Genomic DNA, 13,476 nt, shown 5'->3' with positions numbered 1-13,476 from the left:
AGCCTTGAAAACTATGGGAGCCAACCTGAAGTCCACGTGGGGTCCTGAATGAGACGGAGAAGGTGAAGGCAGAAAGAGAGGGGAGAAGAGAAAGCCTGTGGCTCTCTAGGAGAGGCAGGGCGAGAAGACGCTTTGGTTTCTGGCCACTTCCCAGGTCCCGTTTCCAGTCTGAAGGAGGTCCAGCTGGACCCAGTCTCTAGCGCATGACATAGATGTTTCTGGGCCCTTTTACTCTAGCCAGTTGGAGTTGGTTTCTATTTCCTGAAGCTTTGGTTCAAAGCCTTTTCATTTCTGTTGTTTTAGTTATCTGTTTCCCTGACATGATTAGTGGGAAAATGAAAACGGTTAAAATGAAAAGGGCACCTGTGCCTGCCTATCATTGGTAGCACCAAGCTGGGGTCTGAGAGGCTGTCTCCAACCCGGGAGCAGGGCTCTGGGAAGAAGTGTGACAGAGAATCCCATAAGCTGTGAGGACAGCCCCTGAGAATGAGGAACACAGCCTGCACATCTGGAATGCTCTGGGAGGCAAACATGGGAGTGGGTGACCTTGAAACTATGCTGTCAGAATGTCACTGTGGAGTTCCCGGTATGTTGATGGCCATGGTTCACAACCAAGAGTGATTTTGCCCCACCCCTCCAAAGATGTGGCAATGTTTGAAGACATTTTTGGTTGTCATAATCTGGGTGGGGCCTCTGCCTCTAATGGGGAGAGGCCAAGGATGCTGCAAAACATCCTGCAGGGCACAGGACAGCCCCCGCAACAAAGAATTAATTATCCAGCATGACATGGGCATAGTGCCAGGGCTGAGAAACTCTGATTTGTGAGAATTTTTTTTCCCCAGTGTATTTCTAAGGATGTATCATGCTTACTGATGTTCCAACCTAGGAATTTTCCATCAATATAGGTGATTTTTTTTTTTTTATAACTAGGATGTGAACAACTCAGGATCACTTTCTCTAGGACCACTTTTGATCACCATGTACCATCAGGTCAAATCCTAAAGCAGCGATCTTTACTTGTGGGCAGTGGGTGGGTTAGAGAGGTCGTCCCTGTGTCCCATGACTGAGCTATGCCTATGCTGTCAGCCTCGTTGATCCATGTGGCCATGGTTCTACATGTCAGAACACCAAAAAGGGAAAGCCTTTGTTGGTGTGCATGTTTCAGACCATCATTTTGTATCTCGTTAAGAACCTGACATATGGTAATGCTTACCACATCCACAAAACCTTCGACCAATAGTGATTTCCAGTGAGGCTGCAAACAGTAATTACGTCTCTGAAGTGGTAGTTTAGATCCTATATTGCCAGTAGGAAAAAAATACTAGTTTGCAGGCATGCCCCCAAATGAGCTCTAAAGAACTCCTTCCAAGAGTTATTTATCCTCTGTAATAGAAGGGCAGTCAATCTGGGGGAAGGGCTGAGGACCTTAATAAAAGACGAGGTGGACCATGACCGCTCCTCTCAGTTACTCTGGAAACCGTGTGTGTTTAAAAGATTCTCGTGGAGCTTTGGAAGAGGAGCTTCTCTCATCAGAAGCTTCTTTACCTAATGTTTTTGACACTGTGGAGTAGTCCTGCCTCCTCCCACTGGGTTTTCTCCCTTGGGCTTTGAGGTTTGTGGTTGCCAAGGGGCCATCCACTGTGAATTTGGAGCCGTGTGTTTGGATCAGTCCAGCTGCAATCCCCAGAGCTTTGACTGGCCTGAACACTCTGTGCTTTTTGGTCTGCCTTCAATTCTGAGGCACAGAAAAAACATTCTCAGGTCTCACATAGCCTTCCAGCTGAGGTGGGAAGGAAGATGAGGGTGTGTCTGTAAGGTCCATAGCATCTTCCCGTCGGCCTCTTGGTAACGAGTGGGTTCATTGCAGATGACAGGGTCCTAGCTGTCCTCATGCTGCGGAGGGGCAAGTGCAGGGCCGTGGGGCAAAGCACATTCTTGAATCCCAGCAACCATAGGCTCGGGTGGGGGGGGAAGGGAGGGTGTGGAGGGGGGCAGTCACTGCGGCTGAGCAATTGAGGGATGGAGGATTAAGTCCCGGCAGTTGGGGAGAACCAGCGGAAGGAGTTGTTTTGAAGCAGGAGGACCCAGGGAGCTCCGAAGGGAGCCATGTGGCATCAGGCTCCAGAGGCCCTCTCCAGACCATTCTCAGCTCTGCCGGAGGCTTCCAACCCTCCTTCACGTCCCTCCTGACAGTTTTGGCCCTGCTGTCCAGTGTGGCCTGTTACATGAGATGGGATTGGTCTCTTTGTTCTTCATGGGAAGTTTCAGAAGCTTAGAGTCCACTCCGATGACCACAGCTTCATTTGTTGAGTGCTTACCATATGCTTCGCACTGCACATGGGCCATCTTGTTTCATTATCACAATGCTCCTACCAGCTAAGTACAATTATGCCTATTTTTCAGAGTAGGAAATAGAGGTTTAGAGAATTTAGTGAGCTGTCCAAGGACAATGGACACAGAGCAGCACCAGAATTCCATCCCAGGCCTCGCATTTAACCCCCTTCACTACCCCATTCTACCACTCTCCAGGATGGGTTCACCTTCCTTTTCGCCTTGACACATATATCCGAGGCTTTTTGAAATACTCTGTTGACAATAGTTCAAGACGCACACTCAAAAATACGGACATTGTATGATATAATTGTCTTGACTGTAAGGCCAGGAGATTTTTTTGAGTCCTATCTGGGCATGAACTCACATAGAGCTTTCTCTCTCACACAAATGTTATTTAGGGTACAGTGAGGCCCCAGGCGTATTTTTAAGTTTAACCAGGCATAACCACACCCATCTAAATAAACACTGGAGTGTATTGTAATTGACTGTGTAATGAGATGTTAAAACCCTTTGTCTTAGCGTCAGCTGAGACTATGTGAGAACTACTCCCATGTTCCCAAGTGGTCTCCCTGACGGTGTCATCTCACGACTGTCTGTTCCCCTGCTCCCCTCCTGCATCTGGGGACGGGGAGGAGGAGGGAAAACGCCAATAACTTTCTCCAAAGCAATTCCTGCTGTCCAGTCTCCAGCTTCCCTCTTGGCTCCGCCAACTGTGGTGTGGTCTGGAGGGAGGCAGGCAGCCAGGCATCCCGGCTCTTGGTCACTATCTTTGGAAGTCCAGCTTGGATGTCCCGTAGCCCCATTTGAGATGACTGAGTGGTTGTGTCTCTTGGGCTTGGGGGCACAGTGGACTGGTGTCCTGCTCATGATTCAGGCATCTACAGGAGAGGGAAGAGCTTGTGGCAAACCAGCCTCTGTGTCAGCATCAGCCTGGGGTCACTTTAGGTCCTGCCCAAGCCAGGTGCCCGGAGGGCTGAGGAGGCCACAGCAGGAGGCACAGGAGAGGGAGTGCCGGGTGTTCAGAGGCTGAGCAAGGAACCCCGTAAACCCCCAGCCAGAGCAGATCCATATGTAACAGCACCTGGGGTTCCCAACAAATGGGGAGCATCTCCGAACCTGCGGCAGTGCCCCATGTGAACAAGAAATCCCTGTACGTGCCTGCCAAGCCCAGGGAGCCCCGGGGGCCAGCTTACATCAGTGTCCGCTTACAAGGCCCTTCTGTCCCCTTACCTCTCCGCTCTGTACCCACTTCAACTCTGGGCAGGGAGATACTGTTGTTAGCAGCCAAGGGGCAGAGGGGCTAGAGGCACAGAGCAGAGAGAGAATCCAGTCCTGCCCCCTTCCCCACAGCAGCAGTTAGGCCGGGGGGCAGGGTGAAACTTGAAACTGTGAATGCCATTGTTCGGTTTTTCAGCATTACTTAAGTGTTACATCCATATTAATGGCCAAACTGATTGTTTGGGGGTGTAATGTGGGCAAGGTCTTTTTAAAAATTCTTAGTGTGGGGGGTGGGAGGGATGGGGTGGCTGAGTGATAGACAGTGGGGAGGGTATGTGCTATGGTGAGCGCTGTGAATTGTGCAAGACTGTTGAATCACAGATCTGTCCTTCTGAAACAAATAATGCAACATATGTTAAGAAAAAAGAAAAAGAAGAAGATAGCAGGAGGGGAAGAATGAAGGGGAGTAAGTCGGAGGGGGAGACGAACCATGAGAGACGATGGACTCTGAAAACAAACTGAGGGTTCTAGAGGGGAGGGGGTGGGGGGACGGGTTAGCCTGGTGATGGGTATTAAAGAGGGCACGCTCTGCATGGAGCACTGGGTGTTATGCACAAACAATGAATCATGGAACACTACATCACAAACTAATGATGTAATGTATGGTGATTCACATAACAATAAAAAATTTTAAAAAACTAAAAAGGCAGGAAAGGAGGAATAGAAGAACAAAGAAGAGACGACACAAAAAATAAATAGCGATAAGTTAGAAAAAAAAAATTCTTAGTGTGGCCTGAAATATTAAGGGACCTACTCAGATTTCATCCAGGGCAGAGGCCAGAGCCGCAGGTGGGGTGTGTGAGTGGGCAGTGGGGGGCTCCTGGGGGAACTTGAGGAACATTAGGATAATGCCCTCCACGTCGACTTGTCCAAGTACCTCCACACGAACTTTCCTCTGCACTCTGCCTGCTCCAGACACCGTGGCCCTCCCAAGCATGGTGCTACCTCAAGGCCTTTGCATTTGCTCTTTGGTCTGCCTGGATTGTTCTTCCCCCCAAGTATTCACATAGGTTGCTCCATGGCTTCCTTCACCTCTCTCTCTCTTTTTAAATGTCCCTTTATCAGACATTTATCTAACCATGCAGTGCAAATCATCACTTCATCTCCCTGCTCTGTCCAGTCTCTTTAGTCTATGTTCTTAGGTTTTTCACAGCCCCTAATACCACCAATGTTCCCCAGATTGGCAAGCTCTAGGGGAACGGAGACTATTTTGTTCACTCTTCTTCGCAAGCATGTAGAATTATAATGGCACATGATGGTGGCTCAATAAATATTTGTTGTTCCTGTCATTCAGTGTTATCTCTGCTTCCCCAAATTCCTTTTACCTTTTGGACTATAGATTCACTCACTCTATTATATAAGCAAAGCCAGTCTGGGCAAGCTGACTCGCACCTTTACTTCCAAAGCCTGTTTTCTCTGTCTGGGACACAGAGGAACCCGGAGGAGGGAATTCACTTAGCATTGAGATGCCAGTGACCTGATCTCTTGGAAACTATACACTGGGTTCCCCTGAAGGAATAGTTTCTCTCTCTCTCTCTCTTTTTTTTCTTTTTGAATCTGAGAAGAAAGAATGCAGAGAGTCCTTCCCACTATAGCCTGAAGGGTGGTTTTTATGAATTTTTACCACATGTCCACACAAAACTTTAGCCTTTCTTTCACTGAAGGAAGGAATTTGAGAAATTTTTACTAGAGTCTTGTCAATGTAGAGACCCTTACCGGGGAAAGTGCTTCTCTGAAGTCTGAGTCATTAGGAAACAAGTTTCTTTCTGTGCCTTGCTGCTAACTGAGCCCTGGAGTGAAGATAAAGGACACCTTTTGGGGACCGGCTACTCCTAGGGCTTGATAATGAGCTCTGTACCTCAGCCTTCCCCTGAGAGTCAGGTTCTACCCAACACACCTGAAAAGTGTCCTTAAGTCAGGAGCTCATCTAAGAATGACAGAAATAAAAAAACTTCAGTTCCTCTCCATCAGGGTTACTCTTGTGTCTCTACTTGCAGGAAGGAATAGTTGCTTTGGAATTTACTTGGCTTGAAAACAATGTTTTCAGGGATGGCAAAGATTAATTTGGTGCGGTGACAGAAAAACCAGGGGCATGTGTACTCATTGCCTGGTAGGTTAAGAACGTGAGCTTTGGAAATAGACTGCTTGGGTTTGAGGTTGAGCTCCGTCGCCTACTAGCTGTGTGAGCTTGGACAACTTACTTAACTTCTCAGTGCCTCAGATGTCCCATCTGTGAATAGGAGTAGTTACAACCTACCTCATAGGGTTGCTGTTAAGATTCAATGAGTGAATATATGAAGAGGGTTTAAACCAGTGTCTGGCACACGAGAAGAGCTGTGTGGGTGTCAGCAAATACAATTTTTTGTTGTTCAATGGTGGTTAATCGTGAGTACTGTCATCAATCACGTCATTTTTATCTCATCCTCTTGCAAACATGGTGCATTTAGACTCTAGCTGAAGACTCTATAGAGGCAAAGCTGCCCAGGTTAATTATGGCTGATTTTGGGACTTGTTGGTGAAGGAACCATATGGGTTTGTGACTGCCATTGAGCTAAATTCTTCTAGGGCCCCAGAAAGGGAGCGATTCAACACCCATGCTCCTTCCTACTCTCTCAGAGATTTTTATAAGGATCTTCAGCCCATTCTCATGGAAATCTTCTAGATGATGGTAGGACAACTGAACCAATCAAATAGCGGAGGAATGATATCTAGCATTTTCAAAAAGAATTGAAAAAAGCATCCAGTGAAGTAATAGGAAGCAGAAAGGAGCCTACACATTTTTAAAAATTGTAACATCAAAATAAAACACAAACACCAAAATAGTCCCTAAACTGAATCTAAACCAAACTAGTATTCCTTTTGTTCCAAGACCCGCGGCTTGTAGGTTTGACTCAGAAGAGGACTTTGGCATCCCATTATCTCAGTTCACCTTTCTCCCTGAGGATATTAAGCACTGGAATGTGGCAATGGATTTCATCCGAGCCACAACATCTGCTGTGTGGGGGATTTGCCTAATGCAGGTTTGCCACACGACATACAGCTTTTATAGGTCTCAACTCAGAGCATCGCTTGGTGCCTGCTTTGTGCGCTCCCCAGGCAGCCCCGAGCACGTCAGATAGGAAGTCTCTAAGGAGATTTCTTTAAGATTTGCAATCTGTTGAAGTGGAAAAGTTTTCTAGTTGATTAAAAACAAATTCTAAATCCCGTATCCACAACTGTTTGTGTAATGGATGAGGTAACCGTAGAAAAATGCAATAAACAAGACCAAAATAGTCTTTGCTCCATTGTGAACATGGACCTCTGGGAATCTTGTTGGATTTTGGTCCTTCAGCTCCTGGTCTGCAAACAGGAACTCACCTAGGTGATCTCACACCGACTTAAATGTGTGTGTGTGTGTGATTTTTTAATTAAAATTTTACTCTTCAGTTCCAAAATTTGTTTGGTTCTTTTTTATTTTTAAGATTTTTTTATTTATTTATTTGAGAGAGAGAATGAGATAGAGAGAGAGAGCATGAGAGGGGGGAGGGTCAGAGGGAGAAGCAGACTCCCTACTGAGCAGGGAGCCCGACACGGGACTCGATCCAGGGACTCCAGGATCATGACCTGAGCCGAAGGCAGTCGCCTAACCAACTGAGCCACCCAGGCACCCTGTTTGGTTCTTTTTTATGTTGTCTGTGTCTTTGTTGAACTTATTTTGTTCTTATATTGTTTTCCTGATGTCATTAAATTCTTTAGCTGTGTTCACTTGTGAATTCTTTGTCAGGTGGTTCATGCATCTCCATTTCTTGAGGGTCAGTTAATGGAGGTTTCCTGTGTTCCTTTGGTGATGTCATTTCCCTAGTTCTTCACGATGCTCATAGCTTTGCGTAGGTGTCGAGTTACCTCTTCTAGACCTTATGGCCTGACTTCAGTAAGGGAAGGTTACTTTGGTCAGGTGTCCTCACTGGTGGATCGAGGCATGCTGGGGCGCCCTGTGACTCTGGGTCCAGTGGGGCCTGTGGTGCCTTGTGGCTGCTGGGGTCCCCAACATTGACAACCGGGTAGTCCTTGGTGAGCATGTTGGGGGTATCTGCAAGGGCTGTTTGGGTCCTTAGAGACCAGGGTAGGCAGTGGTGACAGCCAGAGCTGGTGGTGTGCATGCAGGAGCTGCAGGGGTCAGCTGCAGGGGCCTGGGTCTCGGCAGGGGCCAGGTGCAGACACACGTGTCATGGCAAGAACCAGGCCCTGCTGCTGGCCCTCTAGCAGGTGTGGGCCGCTGACTGTCCTCATGCACTCCTGTGGCTGCAGGGTCTCACCACGCGCTGTGCACAGCAGTGGAGGCTGGTGACAAGAGTTGGGCCAGCAGGGCACAGGTGCACCCCCTGGAGAGGCCAGCTGCCGGTGAGCCCAGGGATGCAGGCAAATGACAGGAGTTAGGGCCGGATCCGGGCTGACCAGGGGCTGTGGAGGCCCCGGCTGTTGGCGTGCACTCCTGCAGCTTAATTAAAAATTAGCAACCAGCACAATATCCAACAGGCATTGCTGACACTGCAACTAAATTTGTCCTGCTCTACTGCTCCTTTCTTTACCTGTTCTCTGCACTCACAGAAGCTGCTCATCGCCACATGCACAAGGACCTGTCATACCTGTAAAAGGTAGCAGGTCTCCTGGGCAATTCTCTAGCTCCCCCTCTGTATGTTCAGAGGGCCAGGAATACCACCACCTCCTGCAAACCACAGAGGGACCCATTCTTAGGCAAGGAGAGGGGGGGGCCCTTGGGGCTTCTCGAATTACAGGCATCACAGAAGTTGCCTCTCTTGCTTATCATTTGCTGATTGATGAATTAGCTCACATCCTCTGGAGGAAGAAATGGCAACACATTTCTAATAATTATATTAATATCACATAATTTCACAAATCTGTTTGCTACCCACATCCACAGAGTTAATGTTTAAAAGTTTGAAAAGTATTACAATTGATTTGTTTCACAGCTGATCAGATTTCTTCATTCCAGCCACATATAATAAAGAAAATATTTGCTAACATTTGGGTGCTGATGGTGTACCAGGCACCAACAGAAGCTTTTGCCACAATCCTATGAGGTAGGCACTAATAACAGACACCTTTTACAGATGAGAACACTGAGGCCCAAGAGAGCTTAAGTAACTTGCCGAAGTTAACACATTTAAGAAGGGGTGGGTCCTCCTGCCAGACAAACTCCCACAGGATCCACAGAGCCCAGGAGGGCCACTTGGCCTTGGCCTTGCATGGAAGGCCTTAAATTTAGATATTTGACATTATCTCTACACGAGGGTACATAGGTAGTCATAGAAATGCACGAGAAAACTGAAAGAAGTCTCAGGGCGCCTGGGTGGCTCAGTTGGTTAAGCGACTGCCTTCGGCTCAGGTCATGATCCCAGGGTCTTGGGATCGAGTCCCGCATCGGGCTTCCTGCTCAGCAGGGAGTCCGCTTCTCCCTCTGACCCTCTTCCCTCTCATGCTCTCTATCTCTCATTCTCTCTCTCTCTCAAATAAATAAATAAAATCTTAAAAAAAAAAACTGAAAGAAGTCTGTTATACAACTTGGCCCACACTGTCCTTAGTAACATATATATATTATCATAATATAGTAATATAATATATACACATGTATATACATATATACATACTTGTGTTATATTTATATAATATGCAGTTATGGTAGGTTTCATTTTTGTATACCTCAAAAAGTCATTAGTTAGGTAAACATAAATATTTTAAATATACCACAGGTTCCAAAACCCATTTTGCTACTTCTTCACTTTGTAATGTACAGAGGCCTGGCCATGTCTTGATATTGGCGAGGTCCCGGTGCACGGAACCATAGCATTAGGAGAGAAACTTAGAAACGATCTTGTCCATTCTTCATCTCCTACATGAGGAAATGGAGACACAGAGATGTGGAATAACTTCCCCAAGCTCACACAGCTGGAACGCCCTTCTCCTGACAGATCACCCACCACCATTGCTACCTGGCTTCTGCTTCCAAAGAAGCAAGCAGAGAAGTTACACATGTGGCCACAAGTAACATCCTGGAGGCCACGAAACATTTATTTTGAGACCAATGACTCCTTCCAGTGTAATCTGGTTTTGAATATGGGGGGGGGCGGAGATTACATGTCTATAGACCTTTTCAAGTTTCAAAACCCTATTGGAGCTGAGAATCAATACTGAAGCTCATGACCACCGTGGGAGGGATGTGGGCAGGCATTGCGATTTCTCCTTTGCAGATGGGGAAGCGAAAGTCAGGAAAGGTTGCTCACCTTTCCCGAGGTGACTCAGCCAGGTAGTGGCAGAACCGTTACCGTTATAGGACTCCAGGCTTGGAACAGTGCGCTAACCCTACTGCTTTCCTGCGTTCCGGTACATCTGACAGGAATTACAGACGAGAACAGCACAAGCATTTCTGTCTTCCCGATGCTATTCATAAACCATTTGAAACCCAGTGTGTTTTTTTTTTTCTGAAAGAAACTATTCTTCCTGTAATCAGTAACTTGGCAAAAGAGATCACTAGATCTTCTAAATGATATTCCTAGAGTAAACGCCATTTCAGGATGGATACTAAGTGTTTCCAATGTTCTTTAGGTGTTTCCTTTCCGTGGTGAGGTGTAAGATATATTTAAATCAAGCTTGGTCTGGGAAACCAGCACATTGCAATTAAAAATGCAGCCCTTTAGTCTCACAATTCTCTGTCTAAAGCCCTTTTACAAAAGAGGGTATTTTAATTCAATAAATAAAAGACAGACACGTCCAACTTTCCTACTGAAGGAGGCATAGTCACCACTTGGAGCTAACATACATAACAGAGAAAATACACAAACAAATAGCGTTTGATCTTGCTTTGCTGCAGGGTGTTTTCATCTTTCAAGAGACGGAGGGAAAAACAACCTCAGAACTTTACCACCAAAACTTCCAAATTTATTGCAACGCAACGTAATGGCAAAATGCTACTTTCTTAGCGCTCACATTTTTGAATAACCACCACGGCCAAGAATGCCTGGTTTTATTTTTACAATAAACCCAAAGAAAATCTGGAATTCCACTCTCAATCTGGAGATGGCAAAGATGCCTGGGTTTTTTGGAGGAAACGATCAAGTCTAACTATTCAATCTTATCCTCTCTGTTTAACCTGTGTGCTTGAGTCATTTATTCCATGTTTATACTAGTTTGACACAAATCATACTTAAAAGAGATTTTATACCCTGTTTCCCTGGGCAAAGTTGAGCTACAATAGTAGACTTAACAATACCAGCCTTTTCTCGGGCTTATCAGTTAAAGAAGCTTTCAGCCTAAGAAAACACTTCCAGTAGAAACAAGATACAGAATTGTACAACTAGCTACATTCCACTGAGATCTGAGTAGAGAGAAGTTTAGAACCACACTAAATCATTTCTCTTCACTTAGCATCAATGTGTCCTTTTCTCATACTGCTTTTCATACATTGTTGGAAGCAATTCGTTACACTGCTATCATATTCCATAGAGGAAGCAAGGTATAAAAAAGGGCAGCATAATAAAGAGACTTATGTCATACTTTCCAACTTGTTTAACCATAATAACATTGGTTTAAAAATACAGTCAAAAATCTTGTTCTAATCTTATCTCAGCACAATTCATTTATAGTGGATCTACATATTATTAGTTGTTTACAAGGATGTCAACTCCCCCCACCCCCTCCCAATTCTCCTGAGACTAAAATTTGTACAGACTGATTACTTGGTCAAGGTATGTATTGTAGTTTCTTAATGATAAATACATTTTAAGGTTTTTATAATAAGAAATGGAAAGCAAACTATCTACATAGCTTAGTAATTCATCAGACATACCTTGTTTGAAGAGAGCAATTTTTTTTCAAAAAATTTCCACCACACAGAATGGATATCCTTTTTTCCTTAAGCTTTTCTGCATCACAAATCCCATCCAAATTATTCTAAAGAAGAAACAAGAAGAGGTCCAAGCAACTTTTCTCTTTTCTCAGAGGAGCTAATCAAACATTCCCATCAACCTCTCAGCACTTTGAAAAGCACATTTTAGCCACACACACACATGCACATGCTCACACACACACACACACACACACACTCACACACTGCTTCTCACACTGGTTTTAGTGCTGAATTAGGCGGTCCTCTTTCAAATTTCCACTCCCACTTGCTTTTCTTTGGGGTAAGGATTTCTAAATATTCTTTTCTAGCCTAAAGCACACATTTTCAGTAAGCAAATTCTATAATTAGAAAATCTAAAAAGTGGAAGAGAAGTGCCTCAATAAAATGGGAAATAAAACGTATACTCTAAAAAGGACTTACACGGGGCAATTAAATTTTCTCTTTCTTTTTCAAATGCCAGTGAACAGCTGATTAAACTGCATAAGGAAAGAACACTGAACACTGTGCCAATACCACCAAGCTGGCTCTACTGGGCTCTCACTCTTAGAGTTGAAAACACTTACTTTTCCTACATAGTAATACTATTTTTGTTGTTGTTGTTGTTTAGCTCACTTCGGTCCTTTCTGCGTTTTGGCAAGCTTAATGAAATGACTGTAGTCCATGCTGCTAGTAACAGGACACAAGATAATAATAGTGGGAAGCAAAACCTGCTCATGTTTCAAAAAAATGATGGTGGCGAGCTCACATCATAAGTGAAATCTGCCGATTTTAGTTATTATTGGTGTCATCAATTAAAGTGAAGGGATTCAGACTCAAAACATGCACGGGCATTAGCATCTCATGCCATTTTAAAAAAGATATACATGAAAGCGTACATCTGGCACTCCTTGAGATTCAAATGGGTATCAGTGTGACCCAGCATCTCCTCTCCAGCAGGGCGGGAAGTAGCACAGAGCCATTTCTCCTCCTGCTGGGGAATGTGCACTCCCGCAGCCCCAGCCCAGCAGCCCTATCTGTGGGTGCTGAGATCGCTCGTTATTTAAGATTAACATTGGAATGCTATCTAACTTTTTCCCCTCCATTTGGTTCTGCATTTAAAATATGTCTTGGTTCTGTTTCTTCCTCCACAAAACCCTGAACCTAAGACCATGGGTAGGAAGGATGGTGCTGCCCACATGGAGGACGTCTTGTTCCATCGTCAGGGGGTCAGGGAAGGTTCAGATGAAATGGCAGCCCAAACCAAATTAATAATAATAATAATGATAATAATGATTGCCATTTATCGAATACTTACTTTTGCTAGGAATGGTGATAGCCCTCTACATATATCACCTCATTTAATACTTACAAGAACCTGAAGAGGCCAGTACTATTATGCTCATTCCTCAGTTAAGAGAACTGAGGCTCAAGGAGATACGAACTTTTCACCCAGTTAGAAAGGTAACAACTGGGATTCAAATTCAAGGCTGTGTGATTCAGAGGCAACCGTGCTGTGTTAGCTTCTCTACTCATTTGGAGCTTCTTCTCTTTCACTAATTTGTTTTCTTGTGGTGAATAATGCAGAAATCAAATGCAAATGTATTGAAAAGCAAATGAAGAGATGCTCAAAGAGAAACGCAAATTAAAAGCAACGATGTGTACGGTGATGAAAACCTTTGGAAATACAGTAATCACCCCTCATGTGTGGGGGACATATTCCAAGATCCCTAGCGGACGCCTGAAACTGACGACAGTACTGAATCTTCTCCGTACTGTGTTTTTTCCTAGAGGTACATACCTATGATAAATTTTGGTTTAGAAATTAAGCACAGTAAGAGACTAACAACAATAACAAATAATAAAATAGGATAATTACAACAATATACTGTAATAAAGTCATATGAATGTGATTACTGTCTCTCAAAATATCTTACAGTACTCTACTCTTCTTGTGATGGTCCAAGATAGTGCAGTGCCCATGC

The 13,476-nt window shown here is 44.8% G+C and overlaps 1 protein-coding gene across 3 annotated transcripts in view; it reads right to left on the bottom strand.

The window, feature by feature from the left end:
- VIT (vitrin) overlaps window positions 1-11,684 on the bottom strand; it is a 101,422-nt gene extending 89,738 nt beyond the window's left edge. For all 3 annotated transcript variants that reach the window (XM_027620445.2, XM_027620446.2, XM_027620447.2), the window contains exon 1: window positions 11,456-11,684. The gene's annotated coding sequence lies outside the window, so the exon portion shown is untranslated. The remainder of the gene's footprint in view (window positions 1-11,455) is intronic.
- Window positions 11,685-13,476: the final 1,792 nt, after the last annotated feature.

The sequence above is a fragment of the Zalophus californianus genome, chromosome 8 (assembly GCF_009762305.2).
Source record: "Zalophus californianus isolate mZalCal1 chromosome 8, mZalCal1.pri.v2, whole genome shotgun sequence".
NCBI classification, from domain to species: Eukaryota; Metazoa; Chordata; class Mammalia; order Carnivora; family Otariidae; genus Zalophus; species Zalophus californianus.
Note: the sequence above shows the minus strand (reverse complement) of the source record. Positions and strands in the feature narration are given on the sequence as shown.